We start from the raw sequence: 25,466 nt of genomic DNA, 5'->3' as shown, positions 1-25,466 counted from the left end.
GGGTGAAGCCGGGCTCACTTTGACAGAAGAGGTCAGAGTCAAGGAGCTGAACGATTCTATTTTCCCCTTCTGGTGGGAAAACTCTCATCAGCATGGATTCTCAATTTTTATCAATTGAATCATATCTTATTCCTGTCACCATATGTAAGGAAGGCATGGTATCAAACATTAAGACAGACACAAGTGACCACAGTTCAATTGTGTTCTTTGAACTTCAATTGGGTTTGAAAAATGCTTATCTAAAACTAAATGTAAAGGTGGGAGCAAGCTACGACCATCAAAAAATAATAACGCAGTTCTAGTCCAGTCTGTCAAAATGTTCTAGTCCAGTCTGTCAAAATAAAAGGGCCTATACTAATACATCTGTTTGCCAATCCGTACTTCTAAATGCAAAATAGTGTGGGAAAAGAAAAGTGTTCAAGAAATGATATGCCAGGATATTCAAGCTGTTGGCCTCCCTTATCAATCTCTGGCTTCTCTAGCACGAGGATGCAGTCCAAATCTCAATATTAGGGCCTTCTATGTCAAAGTCTCTTTGCCATTCAAAGTATCTTACTTCAGAGGGCCTGATGCGACAAACAAACATTCAAAAGTTCCTTTCTCCTCAGGATTCTAATATACAACTTCTTGGGTGATCTTCGATTCACCTCGGGCCCCCTTCGCCGGGCTCAGCCCCACTTTAACACAATATGTCAATTAATCTCCCTCTGTCGGGTTCGGACCAAATCTGTGTACTTTTCCAAACTTTCTCTACTTTATCGAAATTGAAGACTTTCGACTGTGCACAGGATTTGTCTTGATCCGTCGCAGGACTATTTCGATTCACATTCATCTGTTCTCTTTCAATTGATCTCCCTCCGCCAGGCTCAGACCAACCTTATCTATGATTATTACTTCTCAACTGGATACCTTGCAGAGGCCTTCGATTGCGCACCTACGTGGTGCTGTCCCACCCCGTCAAAGGTATTGAAGCTTGCTTTAAAGTCCAATCACTCATCACAGTTAAACTTTATTCACGTCTCTTATAATGCGCGTTTTAACAATGTTCGTTCCAGCCCTCGCCTTACAATGTTGCTGTTTGCAACCTTGGCTTCAACAAATACCGGTCTTGTATCGGTCTCCCCAACTCACCGGCTGTGTTGCTTTTACTGAAGCAGCTTTTTTCTTGGGGCCAAGGACAGTACCACGGTGTCTGAAGATTCGCCCCACCTTAATTACTGATGCAGGAGGGCCTCGGGTACCTCCGACACACAATGCAGGATTCTGCAACCTGGTATCCTTGTCTTAAGCTTTCTGTTCTCGAGGTTTCGTGAAAGTAACGGTTCCTTGTCGAAAAGGTCAAGGGAACTTCGCTCCTTGCGATCCCCTTCTGCTTCTCCTTCTGCTTCGCCATCTTCCTCCTCTCGTTAAACTGCCATCTTGGAACTGCTGTTTTCTCATGTGCTTTGCCTGGCTCAGAGTCTGCTCTCGCGTTACGCCTTTTATCCGTGTGGGGAAGTGTAATGGAAGTCAGGTGTGTGTGATGATCAGTAATAGCTTGACCTTGCCTGACCACGTCAGGTATATGGCTCGGGTGTTAGTCCATTTTTTCTCATAGCGGTCTGTCCGTGAGAAAGTGTTTGTGTTGTAAAAGTGGATGGTGGTAAAGTTTCTCCTTAAAACTGCTCCTTCAACCTTTATATTTGAGTGTCTGAGCAAGGCTAACAACATTTGACTTGCAGGATGGAGTTGGATTACATTTTCCAAACAAAACCGTTGTCAAGGCCTCACCCAAACTGGACAGTTTTCAGCCTAATCCCATTTATTTTCTCAAATAGTTTTTGGCCAGCCGTAGCAGAAAACCCCATGGCAGATTTGGACCAAATAACAATTTGGGCACAAAGCTCAATTTAGCGATGATAACCGGCAAAGCTACTGCATCGGACAAACATACAGGGCAAACATACATCTGACCTTTTATTATATTGTTATATTACATATGCCTTGGTTCTTTGGAGCAGAGAGGCTGAGACCCTTTTCAGAAATGTAAAGCCACCATTTTTTTTTCTCAATGCAACTGATTCCAGGGATATTACTGGGAGAAGCAGCATATCAAAGAACTCAAAAGGCTATTTGGAGGAGGGAAAAGGATGCCATCAAACTTTGGAATGAACTACCCATGAGCTTACAGAGTCTAATAATGTTCTTGACTTTAGAAAGAGATTGGAACGCTGATTATTTCGAACGAAGGACTTAGATTGCCTGGCCATAGGCGCTTTATAATTGCCAATACCAGTAGCAATAGCAATCACATCGGGCTCGAGTAGTGAGTAGCGAAGAAGCCACCGTGTGAAGATTTGGGGGTGGGTTGGAGAGCCAGTTACAGGTAGAACATTTTTGTTTTATCTGAGGAAGACCGCTAGAATCTCACAAGATTATTGTGGCAATGTGCAAAACGCGCTCAGGAAAAACATGAAGTACTGAGTGATAGGGGGTAATGGAAGAGCGTTAGGGAGGGGAAATAGCAATTGTGTGGAGTGAGGGGACCTGGGAAAAGGAGGACACATGTTGAGTGCCTGTAAGGATGTGGAAGACTTTTTTTCCATTATCACAGAATTCCTCGAGCCGCCACTCTACCACAGGAATTCCTGTTATTGATAATGATTACTGTGAAATTATCTCAGGAATAAGGAGTTTGAAAAAAAGGTTTAACTTCTGCAGTGTCTACATCTACTAGCAGGGTGATATGGGTGCTTGGTAATAATTGTTTGACATGGTCAGTAGCCAAAAGAAAGCTATTGGCGCAACATGTACAGAGGCCACGACTGAAGGCCATAGCTAGTGAGACCACTGGCCATGGTTACTGGGCCCAGAAAAAAAAAACTATTGGTACAATATATACAGTGGCCATGGCCATAGGGCATGGCTAGTGGGTCCTGAGGAAACTATAGGATAACAAAACCTTTGAAATTCAGTGAAAACACATTAGAGAGAGAGAGTTAAGGTGATCAGATTTGATGCAACACAACTCCTAAAATTCGCATTTCAAGCGAGTGCACTTTAACTATGCAGCTCCTGTTGCTCAGCGTATACACACCATGATGACATCACTGGCCACGTCACTAATTACATCACACATGGCATCACTGATGACATTACTAATGACATCATACAAGGCATCACTGATAAAGCAATAATTCCATCATGTTTGACATTATTGAGCTTATAAATTAGAATATCTATGTTCCCCTCTTTTGATACACATTTCATTTTGTTACACTTCAAAATAATAACAACATAACATGGAACACAATAATACAGCAGTATCATATGATTACGTGTGGAACATTCATTTATAGTACTTACCATTTTATAAAATGTTTAATAAAAAATATGTAACTTTATACAAATGGTTTGAATGTCATGTATCAGTAAGCAATTACAATACCTAATTGCAAGGACAGCATCTGATTCCGGTAAATCTATTTCCGTTATTTCAGAAGAACAAGTTACCAACTGGTAACGTTCTTTCTAATGGATATTCCTCCAACGCATTCCACATCTTTGACATGTAATGTCCACAGCAGTGCACTTCGGAAACTTTTCCGGCAGAGGACGTCCTGTGTCGATGGCGTCGGGTCCATGTCCCTCGAAGGCCTCCATTGAGGGCGACGTCACAGGATGTTATAAATAGGACACACGGTGCCCATAGCCTCAGTTTAAGTTTTTTCCCCCGGAACGTGTGGCACCAGTCTGATACCTGCAGGACTGCACTTAGACTTGTGGAAAACAGAAGTTGCAATCGCATAGGAAATTCTCTTGAGGGGCAGGCTGGGAGGGCGATGTGGAATGCTTTGGAGGAACATCCAGTCGCAATAACGTTACCAGTTGGTAAGTAACTTGTTCTTCGAATGGATTGTGTCCTCCAACGCATTCCACATCTTTGACAGACTCCCAAAGCAGTACCAGGAAATGGAGGAGGGAAAAGAATTTAGAGTACCCAATTAGATTGAGGATTAAAGAACCGCCTTCCCAAAGGCCATATCCTGACCATGGATCGTATCCAAGGAATAATGTTTTACAAAAGTATGGAGTGAAGCACAAGTAGCAGCATCACAAACATTCCTAATAGGAACACCTTGCTGGAGGGCGGTGGAAGTAGCCACGCCCCTAGTGGAATGAGCGCTCAACCCTCCAGGAGGGTCTTTACCCGCCAACCGGTAACACTCTGTAATGGTAAGGATAATCCACCTGGACAAGGTCTGTTTGGTAACAGCCTGGCCCAATCGGTGTCCAGCATATCCTACAAAGAGTTGATCGTCCACTCTGACCCTGGACATCCTAGAAATGTAAAAGCTAAGAGCTCTCCTAGGATCCAACCGATGCAGACGCTCCTCTTCCTTACCAGGATGAGGAGGAGCGTAGAAAGATGTAAGAACCACCTTTTGACTCAAATGATATTCAGAGACTACCTTAGGTAGAAAAGAGGGACGTACTCGCAGTACAACCCTGTCCTTGTGAAACACAGTACAAGGTGGCTTAAATGAAAGTGTCTGCAATTCACTCACTCTGCAAGCGGAAGTAACCGCAACCAAGAACACAGTCTTGAAGGACAGTAATCTTAAAGGACAAGAGTGCAAAGATTCAAACGGAGCACCCATGAGAAACTTCAAAACCAAATTCAAATCCCAAACCGGCACCTGGAAGGGTGACGGCAGAAATACATTAGTCAGTCCTTTAAGAAACTGGGAAATAAAAGGAATCTTAAAATAAGAACATTCTTCAGACGAGCGCTTAAAGATAGGCAGCGCCGCCAGGTAACCTTTAATGGTACCCACTTGAAGGCCAATGTGGGCCAAAGAAAACAAGAAAGACAAAACCATAGGAATGGAGCACTGAAAAGGATCAACATTGTGACTTCTGCACCAGTCGCAGAACTTACGCCAACAGCAACGGTACAGGGATTGTGTTGCAGGCTGCCTTTACCGAAAGCAACACCTCCATCACGTCATCTGGGAGGTCCCAATCAGATTCCAAGTGTGAAGGTTGAGAGTCTTGACCTCTGAATGGAGAACCTGACCCCCCTCACGCGAGAGCAGATCCTGTCAGTGGGGAAGACTGCGTGGAGGGCAGATGGACATTTCCAGAAGGTCCAGGTACCACGCTCTCCTGGCCCAATCCGGAGCAATGAGTATCATGTGCGAACCGAACCTCTGTAACCTCTGAAACACTTGAGGCATGACGGGGACTGGAGGAAATGCATACATCAGTGGGAATTACCAATCCACCACGAACGCGTCTCCTAAGGCTCCTCTTGGAGGAAATTCCCTTGAGCAGAATCTCTCACACTTCCGGTTGACACTGGTGGCGAAGAGATCCACTTGCAGGGTTCCCCAAAGGGCGAAGATCTCCTGAAGGACTTCCTGAGCCAACACCCACTCGTGGGAGACATGCTCTGCCTGTTCAGAGCGTCTGCCACCACATTTCCGTCTCCGGCCAGATGAACTGCTGAGATGGAAATTTCCTGCTGGATGGCCCAGAACCAGAGCTGCATTGCTTATCTGCACAACGGAAGTGACCCTACCCCCACTTTTTGTTGAGGTAATCCATGGCCACTGTGTTGTCCGTCATGATCAGGACAATCTTCCCCCGTACAGAGGGCAGAAACACCTCCAGGGCCAGCCTGATGGCCCGCAGCTCTAACAAATTGATGTGGAGTCTGGAATCCGACAGAGACCAACGACTGCTGGCGGTCAAGTCGTTGGCATGAGCGCCTCATCCTGTGAGGGAAGCATCCGCCACTACCGTCGCCTCCGGCCACGGTTGCCAAAACTGTTCCCCCCTCATCAGGTTCCCTTTGTTGGCCCACCAGAGAAGATCCTGGGAGACTGAGAGTGGAATCTGAACGGGATCCGACATCTTGCTGGAGAACTACGACCACTGCATCTTGAGAGCCCGCTGAAGGGATCTCATCCGCAGCTGGCCTCTGGCACCAGAAAAATGCAGGAAGCCATGAGGCCGAGCAACCTTAAGAATTTGAAAGCTGGGAGACTCTGGGCATGTTGTCCACCATCTGCACAATGTGATGAGCCCTTACCTTGGGAGGCGAACACTTCTACAAGGGCAAGTCCAACACAGCCCCGATGTACTGGAGCTGTTGGGAAGGTGTTACGTGCGACTTCTTGAAATTCAGGGATAAGCCCAGCCTGTGGAGGGTGCGGCAGGTGACACTGAGATGATCCAACGCTAGCTCGGGAGAACACGCCCGGATCAGCCAGTCGTCCAGGTAGGGGTAGACGTGAATCCCCACTCGCCTGAGGTATGCTGCCACCACCACCATGAGCTTGGTGAAGACCCTCGGGCAGAGGTGAATCCGAACCGCAGGACCCGAAACTGAAAGTGCGAGTCGCCAGCCGCAAACTTCAGGTACTTCCTGTGCGTGGGATGGATCGGCACATGGAAGTAAGCATCCTTGAGGTCCAGAGACACCAACCAATCCTTAAGTTGAAGGGCCTGGAGGACTTGAGAAAGAGTCACCATCTTGAACTTGTCCTTCCAGAGAAGTTTGTTTAACCAATGCAAGTCCATGATGGGTCTCAATCCCCCGTCTTTCTTTGGAATCAAAAAATAAGGGGAATGCCATCCCTTGTTCCTCTCCGCTACAGGCACCAGTTCTATAGCGCCTTTCTCCAGCAGGGACAAGATTTCCTGCACCAGGAGCGGATCCGGAAGCTTCAAAGAGAGTTTCCCCGGTGGATTGTCGTGAGGCCGCCGAAGGAAGGGAAGGCACCAGCCGTGGGCTATGGTATCCAGAAATCACGCATCTGAATTAATGGCCCGCCATTCTCTGAGATGCTGAGACAGTCTGCCCCCAACCAGTGAACCATGGGACATGGCCTCACAACTGTTTAGAAGCGGCTGCGGCAGTGTCTGAATGCAAAGAGGCAGCTGCCTGAGCGGCTTTGGCACCACGATTTCCCCGGCCACCACGTGTACTTTTTCGCTGGCCCCTTTGACTGGCAGCCCCTCTCGTTCTACCAAAGGAGGAGTAGAAACGAAAGGAACCTCCCCTCCACTGCTGTCCCCTAGGATGAAAAGGCAGAGGTTGACGCACCATGGCGCTTAAAGATTTCGCTGCAGCTTTTGAGGTCTGCAACCTCTCAAGGCTCTCGTCAGCCTTGCTGCCAAATAAATGTGCACCATCAAAGGGCATGTTCAGAAAACGGGCTTGCACATCCGGAGCAAACCCCGACTTCCGCAACCACGCAAATCTGCGTACAACTGTGCTTGCAGCCATGGAGTGGCTCACACTGTCAGCCGTATCCAAACCCGAATGAAGGGCCTCACACATGGCATCCTTTCCATCCTGCACAATAGCAAGGAACCCATCCCTTTCTTTCCCCTTGGGAATACGCTCATCCGTAAACTTTTCCAAGGCACATGTGGAGTTGGCCGATTTCAAGGCCCTGCTCCCAGCAGGAAATACCTTCCGAGCCCAACCATTGAAGCGCTTGTTGTCCCTATCCGGAGGGATGGTAGGGTACCTCAAGGTGGCCGCAGTCGCCTGAACCACCAAACTCTCGGGAGTGGGGTGAGTAGATAAAAGCTGGGGTCGCTAACGGAAGGGCTGTATTTCTTGGTCAAGGACTTATTAACAGCCGGAAGAGAATCTGGGGACTGCCAAGCCGCTGCCACCCTTTCCTGTAAGGAAGATGAAAAGGCAAAACTGAGTCAGTCCGTCAGATCATCCTGCACAAAGTCTTCAGGAGGTCTGGACCAGCCCAGATACTCCAAGACCCGTGACATGAGCTTTCAAATGGATTGTGTCCTCCCACGTATTCCTCATCTTATGATAATTCGTATCCCAGCTCTGCTGCTTTGGAATGTATTTTTTTTTTCACCAGAGGGTGCTGTGTACGAGGCCGTGGAGTCGAAGTCCCTCGAGAGCCGCTGTCGGCTGTCGACCTCGCTGTATAAAGGGCTCGAGTTCCGTTTTTCTGACGCAACTGCTTCGTGTTATTAACGGCGCATCATTTTTTTCTTCGACGATGTCCTCATCATCTACTCCCACCACACCCAAGACAGGGTTAAAAAAATGTCATAAGTGTGGTAGGAAAATGTCAGTTTAGGCTTCTACCATTTGGGCTAACCTCCGCCCTGAGGGTTTTCACCAAACTGATGGCGGTGGTGGCAGTGAGCATCAGAAGGAGGGGGATTCACATCTACCCTTATCTGGACGATTGGTTAATCAGGGCAAGTACACCCGAACAAGCCCAGGAAAATCTGGCCTTCACCTGCCACTTCTTACACAGTCTGGGCTTCTCCCTCAATTACAAGAAGTCACAAATGATTCCAAGCCAAAAACTCAATTCATCGGAGCAATCCTGGACACTTCCTCAGGGACAGCCTCGCCTCCCGAGGAGAGAGCTCACCACATTTTGCAGATGGTAGCAAAGTTTCAAAATGCCCAACATATACCGGCATTCGACTGTCTAAGGTTGCTAGGCCTCATGGCATCCTGCAGTTTTCTGGTGCCAGAAGCCAGATTGAGGATGAGATCCCTTCAATGAGCCCTCGGGACCCAATGGTCCCAATTTTCGGTGATATGTCAGATCTTCTGCAAGTCCCAGCCACAGTGGCTCAAATTCTCCTATGGTGGGCTTGCACGGAGAATATCCTCAAAGGGGAACCTTTTTGGCAACCATGGTCAGAGATAACAGTAGTGACAGATGCCTCACTCACGGGGTGGGGAGCCTACACCGGCGATCTGACAATCAGCAGTCGTTGGTCTCCATTGGAGTCCAAACTACACATCAACCTTTTGGATCTGAGAGCAATCAGACTAGCGCTGAAGGCTTTTCTGCCCCCTGTACAGGGAAAGAATGTCCTCAACAAAAGAGGAGGTGTAGGATCACTTCCACTGTGCAGAGAGGCAATGGAGCTCTGGTTCTGGGCAATGCAAGAAGGAATCTCTCTATCGGCAGTTCACCTAGCCGCAGAGCTGAACACAGCGGCGGACGCTCTGAGCAGGCAGGGCACAGTCTCCCACGAATGGGAACTAGCTCAGGAAGTCCTTCAAGAGATCTTTGTCCTTTGGGGAACCCCTCAAGTGGATCTGTTCGCGACCGGTGCCAACCGGAAGCACGAACTGTACTGCTCAAGGGAATTTCCCCCAAGCGGAGCTCTAGGGGATGCGTTCCTAGTGGACTGGGTATGTCCACTCCTTCACGCATTTCCCCCTGTCCCCGTGATTCCTCAAGTAATCAGGAGGTTGTGAAAGTTCAGGAAAGCCATGATCCTAATTGCCCCAGATTGGGCCAGGAGGACGTGGTACCTGGACCTTCTGGACTTGTTCATCTGCCCCCCAATATATCTTCCACAAAGAGAGGATCTTTTCTCACAAGAGGAAGGTTGGGTTCTCCATCCAGAGGTCAAAACACTCAACCTTCACGCATGATTTCTGAGAGGCTGAGATATAAGGATTGGGACCTCCCGGATGACGTAATGGAGATTTTGCTTTCGGCCAGCAACAAAATCCTTGTATTGGTGTCATTGGAACAAGTTCAGTAACTGGTGCAGGGATAAGAATGTGGATCCATTTCTTTGTAATACTCCAACAGTACTTTATTTTCTCTTACATTTAGCCAATTTGGGGCTCCAAGTTGGTATGATAAAAGGATATTTGGCAGCGCTATCCATCTTTAAGCGCTCTTCAGAAGAGGTGTCCTACTTTAAAATGCCTTTAGTCATTCAATTTTTGAAAGGGCTGACAAATGTATACCCTCCAACACCTTTTCTGGTGCCCATCTGGGATTTAAATTTAGTCCTAAAGTTTCTAATGTGTGCCCCCTTCAAACCTTTACATTCTTGCCCATTAAGACTTCTCACTGTTTAGACAATTCTGTTAGTGGCTATGACATCAGTCCGCAGGGTGAGTTGCAGGCACTGTCTTTTAAGCCTCCTCACACCATTTTCCATAGGGACAAGGTTATTCTTAAAGTCAAACCATCTTTCTTGCCTAAAATAGTATCAGATTTTCATCTGTCACAAAAAATTGTCTTACCTTCCTTTTATCCTCCGCCTCACGCTAGTGAGGAAGAGGAAAGGTTGCATAGACTAGACCCAAAAAGGGCTCTCAGTTTCTACATTTCCTGATTGGCAAATCTTCGACAATGTGACCACCTATTTGTTGGGTAAACTGGGCACAAATTGGGCCTTGCAGTATCTAAACAAACTCTATCCAGATGGATAATTCTAGCAATCTCTGAATGTTATAAATTGGCTGGGAAAGAGCCTCCAGATGGATTAAGTGCTCATTCAACCAGAGGCATGGCAACTTCCACGGCTCTTCAGAGGGGTGTCCCAGTGCAGGATATTTGTGCTGCGGCCACTTGGTCATCAATGCATACCTTTGTAAAGCATTATTGCTTGGACTCTACTTCATATCAAGGAGGACTATTTGCAAAAGCTGTCCTTCATTCAGTCCATAATTAAGTTTTCTAGTACTCCCACCTCCAAAATGTCCGCTGCTATGGGAGTCTATCATAAGATGAGGGATACGTGGGAGGACACAATCAATTCGAAGAACAAGTCACTTACCAACTGTAATGTTCTTTCGATTGGATGTTCCTCCCACGTATTCCTCATCGACCCTCCCAACCGAACCCTCCGTACAGCTTACGCCAGTTGCACTCTAACTTCCTTAAGAGCCTGAGGACTTAAAACCTAATCAGTTTATGCGACCATGAACACTGTAAAAACAGAACTGAGGTTACGGGCACTGCTCGATCCTTTTATACAGTGGATGACGCCGACGCCCAACGGAGGCTCTCGAGGGACTTCGACTCCACAGCCTCGTACACGGCGCCCTCTGGTGAAAAAATAAATACAAATTTCCGAAGCAGCAGAGCTGGGATACAAATTATCATAAAATGAGGAATACGTGGAAGGAACATCCAACCGAAAGAACGTTACAGTTGGTAAGTAACTTGTTCTTCTGTACAAAGACTCTGCATGAGCCCCAGGCTCAGGTCTACCAAGTTCACCTTCGGGGGAAGTGTCCAACTCACTGGCATCATGGAGGGTCTGCCTCAACTCCTCCAACTGATTGTCACCAGAAAATTGTGGAGCTTCATCCAGTTCACCAGGGTCCTCAAACTCAGACCTCTCCTCCTCTTCATAAATGTCAGCCAGAGGGAGGTGAAACCCAGGTCTGGTGACAGAAGAGGGCCTGGAGTCCACAACTGGTCTCAAAGACTTCGCCTTAGCATTCCTCGGAGGATCCACGATGTCCAGGAACTCCAAAGGCAAATTTCGAGAAAAAATCCCCAAGAGGCGCCGATAGCGCTGAAGGCTTCGACGTCAAGAGCATCAACAACCTCGACGCCGAGAGCACCGAAGGCTTCGGCATTGACATCGACACAGGTGCCGACTGCGCCGTGGACTGCTATGATGGCAAAGCGTCGATGTCCGAGTTGTACGGACACAGCGCTGACCGAGTTGACGCCGGCATCGAGCCCTCCGTAGGTAGCTGCGGTCTCACTGGGTACGAGGACCAAGACGTAGAGACACTTCTCTTGCAACCTTTCGATTCCTTGTCCATACGGTACCTCGAAGGCACCCAATGTGAGTAGCATCGTGAACCCGAGTCCGAAGGCATGCGAGCCACAGATCGAGACCTATCCAGGCCGGCTTCATCAGAAGGCACAACCGGAACCGTGTCCTGCGATTGAAAAATCGCCAACATGGATTTCTTAAATTCGTCCATTCCTCCAGAGTCGAAGACCTCGTAGGGCATGTAACCTTCCTCGAGGCACCATCCTCCGAGGAGGAGGGGGAAGGCGACCAGTGACGGCGCTTCCTAAAGTGCCGGGACGAGGAAGATGAGTGGCGGGAACCACTCCGGGACCGAGATCCCCGGGATTCCTTCCGACGCAGAGAGTCGCCCCTCGAGTCGTCGGTGGAAACCCCCTTGGACTTGGACTAGGAAGTACGGGACTTAACAGGCTTAGAGTCCCTACCTACCTGGAGCTTCCCCTTCCACTCCCGCAAGGCCTTGGCAGTCAGCGAGCAGTCGTCAGTGTCGTGTGACTCACCCAGGCACCACAAACAAATACGGTGGGGGTCGGTGAGCGACATTTTCAACTTGCAGTCCTAGCAGGATTGAAGCCAGACTGCGGAGTCGGAGCGGTCGAAGAGAAAGACATCGTAATGATGAACACACGAGGCGCGCCAAGTCTCATGAAGTTAACACATTCACAGAAAAAACGGAACGGTGGCTATGGGCCACCGTTTATAACATCCTGTGACATCACCCTCGACGGAGGCCTTCGAGGGACATGGGCCTGACGTCATTGACGCAGGACGCCCTCTGTCGAAAAAGTTTCCGAAGTGCACAGCTGTGGACATTACATGTCAAAGATGTGGAATGCGTTGGAGGACACAATCCATTTGAAACATGTTTGTTAGTGTTATGAAAATAGTAAATGTACACATTTAAATATACGATTCTCCTTACTGTAATAACATTACATGAACACATTATTTTCTAAATTATAGGTTTTATAGAAAATCATCACATATAATATAAAGTGGGTGCCTGTGTGCACTGTAATAGTATAGGATCTAAGAATTCAAAGCTTGGTTAATATACAAAAATAAATCAGTTACTTATACTACATAATTGTGCACTGTACACTACATTTAAAGAAACAAGGACAGAAAGTAATGTACTGTGTAATTATGAAATGCCTATGGATAGTGGGCCCAATAGAAAGCTACTGGTGCAACATGGACAATGGCCGAGTCTGAAGTCTATAGCTAGTGTCCATGGCCAAAGGCTATGGCTAGTGGGATCCAAAGAAACCTATCGGTGCAACATGTACGGTCGCCATGGCCAAAGTGAAAGAACCTTAGCATCACTGATTACATCAGACATGAGATCCCTCATTTATGTTAAAATATTTGTAGGTCTCTCTGTTGGTACATATGTTATTTCAGTATACGTAATAACAATAAGAAGGAAGACAAGATATTTCAACAGTTGGGAAGTGCTACAAGAGCTTGTGATACAACCAGAGAAAAGTATCAGAAGAAATGATCATAAGGAACAGATTTTTTAAGAGAGAGATATTTACACATTGAAGATTGGTGTAGAACAAGGACGTTTTTTGGTCACTTTTAGTTGTTACTGTTTGGTAGGGTCAGGTAGATTTAGGTTTGTACTGAGGACATTTTGAGTTTGTACTTCATGACGACAGACAAGCACCTTTAGTTTAATTTAGTTAGGTAGAGATAGGGTGAGACTAGCCCTTTTCCTTATTTTTTAAATTGATGAATATCAGAATGTCCACTATGTGTCAGACTCCTCCTTCCGACCCACCACAACATGTAATTGGATTTATATTACTTTCAGTTATTTCTTTTCTAAATTATGTATGACTTTTTATTCCACTCTAACAGATGAAATGCCAAAGAAAATGAATCTTTACATACTATACTATTTTTTGTTGTACTCATTTTTGCATGCACTTCAAATTGTTGACCATACACTAAATTGAAAGAAAATACAGCAGAATGAAATGTACTTTGAAAATATGTATTCATATTTTATGTAAAAGAAAATAGTCCTAAAAGTTGAAAATATAGTAATCAGTGTTTTTATCAGTTAAGTCACATAGGATGTTATGTCTGATGTCAACGGTGATGTATGTAAGGAAGGCATCGTATTAACAGTAAGACAGACACAAGTGAGTACATTTCAAGAGTGTTTATTGAACTTTCACAGGGGTGAGATAAATGCATATCTAAACCTAAATCTACAGATGGGAGCAAGCTACGACCATCAAATAATAATAATGCAGTCCTAGTGAAGTCTGAGGTGATGTTCATGAAGAAGAAAGAAGTGTTCATAAAATGATTAGTCAGAATGTTTGGGCCGTTGGCCTCTCTTCCCCCACGTTTTCACACAACAGAAACCTAGCAGATGAATGCAGGCAATGCAATGTAATGCCAGAAAAACAGTGGAGCACGACACAGTGTTGGAATAATACACAGTAGATCACAGAGGGAAGGGCTGAGATGCGAGAGGAAGGAAGGGAAACGCAGAAGGCAGTGGGTACTGAGCAGGATGGGGGGCCCTACAGTGCGAGGGAGTGCACCCGACTATAGAAGCAAAGGAGCGCACGCAGCCAAACTGTGAGGGAGCGCACGCACGCAAGCAGATGAGGGGACCTACGATGTGAGTGAACGCACGTGGCTAGGGAAGCTAGTGAGCACACACGGGCAAGTTGTGCGAGAGCACACACACACAAACAGGATGAGGGGAACTACAATGTGAGGGAGCGCACACGGCTAGGGAAACAAAGGAGCACAAGTGGCCTGAAGTTGCAGGGGAACGCACACGTCCTGAGTTGAAGGGAGCACACAGAGAAGGGAGACGCAAACGCTTGGGGTGGGAGGATTGGTTGCAGGGGGAGCAACGCATCTGCAAGGGGAGAAGGGGCACAAGGTCAGGGGGGCTGTGTGGTGTGAAGTGAAGCTAACACTCCCCAAACCTTCTTACCTTGTGGCCGCAGACAGGAGGGTGAGGTCATTGACGCTCACAGTCTGCGCCGTTACCCCATCGCCGACAAAACCTGCATCGCTCAACACTGCGGCCTTGTCCCGCGAGGGCTTTGCCGCAGCGGGTCTGTACCTCAGTTCCTATACGCACAGAAGCGTGGACGTAGCAAAGCGTGCTTTGTGTTATCGGGCAGAGTCTCCTCTGCACCTGCGTCGCTCAACACCACGGCCTTGTCCTGCAAGGACTTTGCCGCAGACAGTGTTAAAACACCCAGATTTGACTTTCCCAGAAGGGGGAAAAAGGCTAGGTTTTTGAGCATAGCACAATACAACACACCCAGATTTGACTTACCTGATCAGTCGCAGCAGTCAACGGCTGCAGGCTACATTCTACCACGGCAGACACCACTGGAGCTGTCCTTAGCCTCTGTTCCTTGGCCGAGAGGGCTGCCACAGCAGGGGGTGCCTTGGGTGGCTGATTTAAAGGGGCCTTCCAACCAATAGGAGCGCGGTGGGAGGGTCAATAAACAATGAAACAACAGGGACAAAGGGAGGGGGAAGTGGGCACACACACGCTGCGGCGCGAGAATAAAATGTTTACAAATGCACAACTTACTGTTCCACGGAGCACCTGTCCTCACCCCAGCACCAGAGAAGTTGACGTTGTCTCTGCCTGCTGATGGTGGGGATGCCTGTAGGGACAGAGGGAGAAAACACATGTTGGTGCATGCTTACCTGCTGTCTGAGCAGGGGTTCAGGCACTGGGTCCTCCTGGTCCAAACAGGTGCAAACAGAAATTGCTCTTTTCTTCGTCTGCCCTTCGCTTCGGACGTTCAGGTGAGATACGCCCTTGATCTAAGAGTTATGAGTGAGTAGAAAGGAAGAAGCAGGGCTAAGAAGGTGGGTGATGCTTTGGCCAGGTGACCTAAATCCACTTGCACTTGCTCACCAACTGGAACACACGGGAGGTGAGAGAGTCCCTGTGTGGTCCCTGGTGTAATCCCTTTGACATGAACATTGAGAAGGGTCATAACCACTGACCACCAGAGAAGGATCATGTACCCCAAGGCTCAAGAGTATTATTTGTGCATCAGAGGAAATCTTCTTTGTGTCAGTGGTGGAGTCATAACCACTGACCACCAGAGAAGGATCATGAATGAACCCCAAGGGTCAAGAGGATAAAAAGTGCATCAGAAGAAATCTTCCTCGTGTCAGTGGGGGAGTCATAACCACTGACCACCAGAGAAGGGTCAAGGACCCCAAGAGTCCAGAGGACTATTTGTGCATCAGAGGAAATCTTCCTCATGTCAGTGGAAGGAACAGAACCACGGACGAATAGAGAAACCCGGGCCGAGGACCCAAGCCCAAACAGAGACATGACTCATCTTCCGTGTGGCAGTACTTGGCAGGTTAGTGAACCAGGTGTGCCGATGCAAAGAAGAGCCTGGGTCTGGGACCCAAACACAATTGAAACTTTTACAATTTTGAAAATAGGAGATCCTGGGGTATCCAGGAGAAGAGAGTCATTCCCCCTAGGTCTAGTGTGACTGGCACGTTGTAAAGAGAAGTATCAGGAGGAGGGAGTCCTCCTGGTGAATAATAACTGCCAAAAACCTAGAAAACCTTATTCCTCTTTTTTTTTAAAACTGGTAATTGATTTGTATGATATTCCTTCAATGAATGTTGTAGAAAATAGAAGGAAAATCAGCAAAACGGAAAGCGAGGAAGAGGTATGCAGAGGAACACTATTGTATGAGCGGTCTACTAATTAGTGTAGATGACCTACACCTAAAGGGGGCTGAGAGGCTTGAAAAGTCACCCAAGGGTGCAAGCATCAGGAGAAGGAGTAGAGTAGCAGAAAAGCAAGAAGCAATGAGGGCCGTGGTTGCAGCTGAGAGAGAAGCCTGAGGTAAGAGAAGACGCCGGACCATGGAAATGCCTGAAACTGTGGCGGGTCCTGCGAGAGTCTTTGCCTTGAACTCTTTCTGTTGCAGAGATTGCGCAGCGGGAAGCGTAAGGAAGAGACACTGGCCCAATAAAACTGTGTTGTGCAGAGTACCCAGAGAAGCAGCAGTAGCGAGCAAAGTGTGCCCTCTTTGGGTGTACTAGGTGGCAGGGTTGCACCTGGCCCTCTCCAGAGCAGAAGAGTCTCCATTCCTCATTGCCGTGAGCGGAGAAGGACCAGAGGAGGCTGTCCACCCGACTGCGAGGAGCCACAAGTACCGAAGACCTGCGAACACAGAGCAGAGCATAATCGAGCGTCTTACCCCATGAGTTCACAGCTTGCAAGTGATTCCCAAGTGGTCCAACATGGTCCGCGTGTTAATGGTAGGTTAGTCCAAGTCCAAAAACCCAGCTGAAAAGAGTCCAAAAGCTTACAAGAGCCAAGAGAGTGTTAACAACCAGCAATACCAATTTAAAAAAACAGTGCTCAAGGCAAGAGGAGAATACTGAGAGGCTTAATGATTTTAAGAATGACTGCTTATGTGCTATGAGACACAGATCATCAGGTTATAGAAACCTACATTGCCAAAGCCAAGATAGAAGAAAAGTGAGACTGTCTTTTGATATCTATTTGGTTATTGGTGCAGAGGGAAAAGAAAGATGACAAACAGGCTGCTCTTCTGGAGAAGGTTACCCAGAGGGAGAGGAGCATAGTAGCCAATGAGTCTTGAAGAGCACTAATGTGGTTCCTTGTTTCCCCACAACTTGTTTTGATGCTAGACAAGTGTGATGTTGTTATTACTCTAAGTTGGAAGTTACTACTGAAACACTTTTCTGTTCTTTTTGGTGAAGAAGGAGACGGGCAGGCGAGTATACCCGTAGGGCAAGAAGTTGTTGCCTGAAATGGCCTGGCAAAGGAATACACCAGGTAGTAGTTGATGCAAGTGTTAAACTGTGGTTCTAATAGAAACAACTCATGTCAATTTGTGACATTTTAAGAAGCATTGTGAAAGCTTGTCGAAGAAAGGTTACAATTATTTTTTAAATCAAAGTTGGGTTAAACCATCCTGACAAAGATATTTGATTGTTGCTCATCTAAACAAATACCAAGGTAAAAACTTCTTACTCCAGGAGGAGCTGGAATAGACTCTTTCTTTCTGAGACTAAATGTTGTGACAAATTATCCTGGCCAAGACTATTACTGTTGTTTACCCGGAGAAGACAAATGTGAGACGTTCTTACTCCAAGAGGAGTTGGCACTTACTATTACTCGTCGAAAAAAAACTGGTCGACTGCAATTTGGTCGACGCAATTTGGTCGAAAACCAAATGGTCGAATTTTTTTTGTATTTATATATTTATTTTTCGGGTTTTCGTTTAGTTAAAAAAGGGGTTTTTAGAGAAAAAAAGAGGGTTGGGGGGGACCCCCCCAAAAAAAAAAAAAGGGTTAAAATAAAAAAAAAAATTTCGACCATTTGGTTTTCGACCAAATTGGTTCGACCATTTGTCTGGTCGACCAATTTTTTTCGACGAAATGTCTGGCAACCGGCACTTACTATTACTTTGGATATCTTACTGAAGCAACAGAACTTTATGTGATCAAATACAAGTCTTTAAGAACTGTATTGGAACTTTGTGTCAAACTGGATTTCCTTGTTTATTTTGAACTGTGGAGAAAATCCTTGATCAGATCTGGGGAAGGAAAACTCACTCAGGTTATAAAGAAGAGACATTGATAATATTGTGAATCTAATCATATTTTACATACCATTGTTGAATTGAAGTGCCATATATTTCCTTATTGCTTTATTGGGTGCACAGGTGTGAGGGACAGCTATCCTTTTCTTATAGTGTTTATTTTTTTATTAAAAATATTGTATTAGTTGATAAATCAACTTTTTCAATTTTGTTATTTCCATTAACACTTCACATCATCATATAAAGAAATACAAACAAATGCTTACATTTATATCACATGTTTGTACAAACAAGTTAGTGCTAAAGTACATAGTGCATACAAAAAAATTATCTTTGCAAAAAGGGACAGTTATAGTTAGCAGTTAATAGCAAACATTAAAACCAATAGAGGATTAGATTGCATAGACACAGGTCGGCGTAATTAGTATAATAAAATAAGCAAAATTATATTAAAAACTATTTCTATCATAAAACTCTTAAAATCTGATACAAAAGTTATCATTTCCTGGAACTTCGAATGTGCAATGAGTTCATATGCAGTTTGTGACTATCAGAATTTTCCTACATTAAGTCAAAATTATTCTTAGAGCGTCCTCAGAGGGAAAACATTTGAAACATATAAAACATAAAAAATTGCATATTGTTGTAGTGAGGACAGGTTATTAATTTGAGTTATGCATAGAATTGAGATTTTTTTCCTCTAATTAACTGAACCCTGTCTATAATTAATGGCGTTTTGATTGCGTTGAATACCTCTACCCATAGCTGATCTTGCGTCAATAGAGTTCTATCGTTGAAGTGTCTATAGATATGGCACAATCTCATTTCAGCAGTCATAAGGCATTCAACGAGCAAATGTTAACTTGTCTCCTTAAAAATGTAATTTTTACAGAATTTACAGTTCATATCTTGGTTAGTTGCATTGTTGTATTTCGCCATGCTTACTTTTGTTCTGGTAAGATTTAAACGAAATCTTAGAAAGTCGTCGGCATAACTGCGATCCGGGAATTTGCTTAAATACTGGGGTACCATATTCATAGATTTATGTAGGAAAGCTCCAGCCTTAAAGGCAGCATAGGTGTTACATCTCTCCCATGTGCAGATCCAATCCCATTGCCATAGTTTAGTTTTAGCCTTGTCTGGAAATTCTAGAAGGAGATCAAGGGGTATGTCTGCATTTAGAAGTGAAGTAGTGCATAGAGCTTTCCAGTGGTGAAGCGGGCCAGAATTAAGAGTTTGCAAGAGGTCTTTCAGTATTGGAAATAAGTTTTGTGACTTGGGCATGGCAAGAAGGCATTTTCTATACAGACACAACATTGACCAGAGTATTGTTGCGGATAAAGTAGTTAGGCCTAATTCAAATCTAATAATTGCCATAGGCATGTTTTGGGGGACCGGTAACATTTTTTTCCAATATAAACCTTCAACTGTTTCCCATCTGCATGATTCTGGGCTACATTTGGTCTGACTGCTATATATGATTATGGGTACAGCTTTCTGGAGGTAGAAGATTCTTGCAGATCGCTTTTCCTTGGATGGCTATGAGTCTTATTTTCGCATACATCTCTATTTTGTATGGTAGATCTGACGGATGGGTATTGGTGTTGATGCCCAGATACTTGTATTAGTGAATGTGTTCTAATGCTCTCATTGATAGTCGCCAGTTGAAGTTATAACCTGACTTTTTTAGATGATGGTGGAAAATAAGTATATTGGATTTTTCAATATTAATCGTTAGGTTATTATCCGTGGCGTAGTTACTCAGCGCTGTTAGTTTTCTTTGTAATCCAATGGGAGTTCTGTCCATTATCACCAGATCATCCGCGTATAGTAAGTAGGATATTTCTGCAGAACCTAGTTTTGGTGGGAAAGATCAAAGTGATTCGAAAACCACATCAATGTCATTGACAAACAAATTAAAAAGAATTGATGCAAAAGGGCATCCTTGCTTTAGGCCGTTGTTTGTTGTAATGGACTTCGATAAAAGACATTTGGTTGTTAGTTTGACTTTGAAAGAGGTATTCGAGTAGAACTGATGTATTAAAAAGATAATATGCGGGGGACATTTATCATTGATAAGCTTAGACCATAGAATATCGCGGGGGACAGAGTCAAACACTTGCTTGAAGTCAATTAGAGCTAGAAAGAGCATTTTCTTTAGATTGAATGGCCTGTTTTTTAAGAGCTGCTAGGATTATTAGATTCATAGTTTTCCCTGTCCCTGGTACAAAACCTGATTGGTTTCTATCTAATAAGTTTTCTTGTACTAGATATTTCTTGAAAATAGGGATGATAATTGCTTCTTTCCAGGAAGTGTGAATTTTACCAGTGGCAATGATTTATTTGAATATGAGTTCTAAAGCAACGGCCCAAGCTTCTGGGTTGGCTTTGAATATGTAATTGGATAGGTTGTCCGGTCCTGGGGCTTTGGACATACTTAGTTTTAATTATTATTAGGATGTCCAAAGAATCAAATGTGAATTGTGTTAGATCTGGTGGTAAAGGGAATAGTATAGTTGGTTTCTCTCTATTGTTCATGAAAAGTTTTTTTCAAATGGATAGTCCATGCTGCTTTGCTTATGGTATTCAATAGCGCATATTTAGCATCATTTGAGGGGCTGTGGTTAATGACACTCCAGATAGCGCCCGTAGATTTCAAAATGAGTGCATTCAGCATTCTTTCCCCATCTATCTGTTTTTGAGCTGCATGGAGTTGTTTAAGGTTGGTTTTGTATCGGGTTCTAAATTCCAAATGCTATTCTTTTGGTGTTGTGCGTGATCGGGGATAAGCGGCGCAGGGCTCTACGTAGTTCAGCTTTCAGCTCTTTGATGTTCCAGTTGTTATTGTGTTGATGTTTAAAATTAGGACGGGAATTGTTTTGGATTGATTGTGTAATGATCTGAATAGAGTCAATATAGTTTCGTGAAATGTTTATCGCTTCTGGCTTGTTAGCTTCAGCAAGTTTTAGAGTGAGGGAATTGATGAGACGGGGATTCCAACGTATCCGGTTACCAGCATTATTAAGTGTAAGTGGAAAGCTGGAGTGTTGTGATCCCTGAATAGTATTAGGGACCTAGTGGGTTTCAAGTATGCGGTGGTCGCTAGTGGTAGTAGGAGTTATTATAAATGAAGCAATGTGTTTGTTAGCATTGTTCCAGATGAATACATAGTTTATGATCGAGATACTCTTGCCTCTAGACCAAGTCGGAGCTGGTGGGAAGGCCTCAGATGACGAACCATTTAGCATCTTAAACTTTCTAATTTCCATGAGAGTAAGCTATTTTGCTGCGCGCGAGTTGGACTGCATGTTGGAGTGCAGGTTAGTGTTCATTTTAGGCACGGAAGACCTCTCTAGGGTAGTATAGGTGTTAATCAAAATGTTTATTTAATAAAATTGCTAAAGTAGAAAACTTTTTACAAAGTTGTCTACCTCACATGTCCGACCCCTCACAGGACATTCTGACAGATCCTTTTTAGTCGTTAGTTGAGGCAGGGACACCCCTCATAGACACAGGGACATTTAGGGCTTTTTTTCTCTTTCTTTTCAAAAAGAATAAAAGTCTTTGCCAACCATCATGCCATGCTCGTGTCAGCCTCCTTCTTCTGCACCGTTACATTTATTGACAATTACCGCTTGATATTCTTCTAGCCCACAAAAAGCTTTTCATCATATTTTTACTTTTCATAATTTATTTATGTTCTTATTCTCTCAAGTGTACCACCAACACAATGAGGGCTGTAACGCTAACTAGTTTTCATTCCATATCTCCCCACGGAACGCTTTATGTAAAATGCCACCACGCTTTGCATGACTTTTTTCGTGTTTGTAGCAGTCATCTATTCATTACAGGGCGATTAACGCTGCCACCACTAAAATGTTACTTACAAGGTTTAGTTTGTTTCCAGCCTAACCATTTTAAAACCTTTTAGGTTACCACCTTCCACCTAAAACAGTTGATACTTCTTGGCTATAGGTAACAATACAGCTCTCTCCTTAGGAAATGTACAAAAAACAAAATGTATACTATGTTTAACTCCTCTTATGGTACACCATTGCATTATCTTCGGTTTACTCCATTCATTCTCTAACCAGCCCTTGTGTAGGAATTGATAACTCTAGCTTCAGATGTACTGTTTTATGGATATTTTGACAGACCTCTATCACCTCCATGAGGTAGTTGCTACTTCTAATATTTTTGGATATTTCATTCATGCTTGGTGGATTTCTTATAGCACTAGTGTAATTTCGGTCTGCATATGGTACAGTGGATCATCCTTAATTTTGATATTTTGATTGCTTTTGAATTTTTTAAATATGTGTAACAGTTATCAAAGACATGGAGCGTCAGCTACCTCCAAACTTCCAAGAAAGTCCGGCAACCGCGAATGGGCAATTACTGGGGTATTCCGGCTCTGCCGGACCTGGTAATTGCCCTTTTCGCGGGTGCTGGAATCGGGTGATCCCCATTCCCATTTGAGCCCCATAGGGCTCAGTGGGGATGGAGATGCCTGTAGCACCGTCACTGTCCAGGACAGACTTGGCGGAATGAAAGACACCCATGAGCACAACTCACAGTTTGCCGGTCCAGATACAACGGTACCGGCAAACTCGTAATGAGGCCCATGCTCTCTGTGTTGCTAATAGATTCAAGAGACAGCTCCTGAAGAAGGGATTGGTCTCCCAAAACATCTAGAGCTTTTTCTGTCTCTCCAGTGGAATACTATATAAACTGTTACTGAGATTAACCATAAGGCGTATTCATTATATATAACCTTATGTTTGTTGGATACACACAACTGTACTACTTTCCTTTGTTATTGATATGATGTAATGCGTTGTGTTTGAAATTGATAATGTATCTCTAATTATTGACTGGTTTATCCAGTAATCAAGGTGTGCAGGGGCTGGGGATATCTTCCTATAGATACCACAGCTAACTATTTTATATCACCCGTCCCCATTTACCAGAGGGTAGCCATACCACCTATGTACCCAAAATTGTGAAAATCTGAACTGATTACAAATATTGATTGGGCATATATGAAAATTTGGTGTACACTATAGTACATCCTTTTTGCTATGGGAACCTGAATTTACAATACATCTTGGTGAATCACCCAATCCAAACTGCATCTTGCCCACATGCCAGCTGTTACCCAATATGTTGGCGCATACATTTCTTTGACAGGTCCATAGGCACTGAAAGAACAGTGTGCCATATCAACGCCACACTGCCAGCTGGAAAACTTACACAGGCATAGCCAGTACCACAGCTCAGCCAAATCCAAGAATCTATCCAGCTCCTCTTGTTTGATGTCATCTTGGATCGCCATCAGCTGGTCATTCTGCTAGTCGTGAACTTCTCCACATGCAAAATTCCACTCGTTTTTCTGCCTCATGCTGTGATATTAAACATGAGATGGCTTAGAATGCTCTGTGTGATGCTGCTTGAATCTCCTATCACCTGGAGTTCTACAATACTTGCATCTATGTTCAACAATCACACACCGCTTATCAGTCCATTGACCTTTTCAAATAGACCCAAACTCTATTGCCAACCTGCCCCATGATAAATATCGCATGCTGAGGCTACCGAGTTTATCCTATCCCATATATGACCTATCAAGTAGCTTTTGCTTCTGTTTATGGCCATCAGTATATCCTTCTTCTGTGCCAGCAATATGGCTGTCCCTGCAGAACAATCCGGAAAATGAATATTACTTGATAGTTAAATATAGGCAAAGGTATTTGCATCGGTCCTAACATGGCATTATTAGTGTCTATTTTTATGGGTGTGATTCAAAGTTCTGTACCATGGATTCTGTTCGTTAATCACAATTGCTTTTCCTGACAATGGCCCTCATTACGACCCTGGCGGAAAGGGGTTTACGCCGGCGTAATGCATGGCGTACCTTTCCGCCTGACTACGAGTTCCCGTAGCGCCATGGTGATTTTTACGCCTGCTTTTTGCAGGCGGAAAAATCCATGGCGCTACGGGACTTGTTGTTAATTACGCCACCGTAATTTACGGTGGCGTAATTAACGCCTTCCCCACTCCCATTATACCCTATGGGGCAAAAATGGGGAAGGGTAAATGGGGATTGGGGACTTACCGCCCCGCCAACCTCGGAATGGGGCGGTAAGTCCGCCAACCCCCATGGCGGAGTTGGCAGCTTAGCGCCATGGACCATGGTGCAAATTGCACCATGGATCTCCGCCAGGGTCGTAATGAGGGCCAATGTGTTGCAAGGTCTGGGGGGATGATAAGTACACTTTAAACAAGGGTACAACAAGTTCAGAATATGTTTTCTAAACAGGCAATTTCCCCATCGCTGATACAGCAGTGTCCTACTGTCAGTTCAGAGTGTACTTGACGTGTGAAAATATAACATCTGCCAATGAGGCATTGTGGTCATCTTGCAGCACACAGAAGCCTGGGGTTATTATAGTCTCTACAAGGTCCGGTAAATGTATACGGTAAAATAACTCAATCTTCAACACCTCCCCATTTACTGCCTCTTTAACTTCTGCCATGGTAGAATCGGCCATCCATTGGATCGCTCTCTTTAGTTTTCTGTGTTGGTCCAGGCACCTGGTCTGTTTCATTTCCATTTTTAGTAAACCCTCTATTTCCAGATTATTTAGAGCCCAGTTTGGTAATGTCTTAAGCAAGCAGATGGCACTTAGCCAAACCTACACTATCTGGACACAGGAAGAATCTCAACTAGTAACCTACTCCACACTCTCACAACGCAGTCCTATGATTCACTCCCTGCCATACAAGGATTGTTTGTCTTTTCCACCAGGCCTAGTTCCTGATTTGCTCCATGGTTACTGCATTTGCACATCTAGTTTTTCTCTGAAATGGTCCCATTAGTTAATTGCCAGAGTCTTTAAGTACAAACACCTTATCTGGACTACTTAATTTAAACAACAGAAATACCATTGGCTAGTTAGAACAATAATTAGGAGAGATTGCGTCAGCTGAAGGTGGCATCGCTTGCTGCCAGTGACCTGCATGCAACCAGATCTGGACATTCTGTAGTGTATAGCTGTGTTAGTTACCAGCAGCACTTTGAAATAACTCCACTATTTCACTGTCAGGCAATCCTGATGGTGTGTTCAGGCAAAATCCCAGCTTCCGGGTTTGAAAGGGTAACAGGGTGGCTCCTATTTTTTTGGTAGTGCGTGCTGGATCTATGAATAGATATGCCTCATAACCTTTAATAAATGTTGGCACAGGGTGGCTCCTGTTATTTTGGTAGTGCGTGCTGGATCTATG

The 25,466-nt window shown here is 44.8% G+C and overlaps 1 protein-coding gene and 1 long non-coding RNA gene across 6 annotated transcripts in view; one reads left to right on the top strand and one right to left on the bottom strand.

Annotated features, from left to right (window-relative positions):
• The window catches only part of LOC138567454 (protein phosphatase inhibitor 2-like), a 2,745,435-nt gene that overhangs the window by 2,186,481 nt on the left and 533,488 nt on the right, over window positions 1–25,466 (top strand). The window lies entirely within an intron of this gene.
• Window positions 1–25,466, bottom strand: part of LOC138567440 (uncharacterized) — a 453,021-nt gene that overhangs the window by 90,503 nt on the left and 337,052 nt on the right. Inside the window, exon 6 of one of the 2 annotated variants that reach the window (XR_011302210.1) lies at window positions 18,333–23,584. The exons of the other annotated variant lie outside the window; for it this stretch is intronic. This is a non-coding gene — a long non-coding RNA (uncharacterized lncRNA). Of the gene's footprint in view, window positions 1–18,332; window positions 23,585–25,466 lie in introns of those variants that run through there. 2 annotated transcript variants of the gene reach the window in all.

Source organism: Ambystoma mexicanum, chromosome 1p (genome assembly GCF_040938575.1).
Source record: "Ambystoma mexicanum isolate Mex_15411 chromosome 1p, UKY_AmexF1_1, whole genome shotgun sequence".
In the NCBI taxonomy this organism is placed as follows: Eukaryota; Metazoa; Chordata; class Amphibia; order Caudata; family Ambystomatidae; genus Ambystoma; species Ambystoma mexicanum.
The sequence above is the reverse complement of the archived record's forward strand: the minus strand, read 5'-3'. Positions and strand labels throughout refer to the sequence as shown.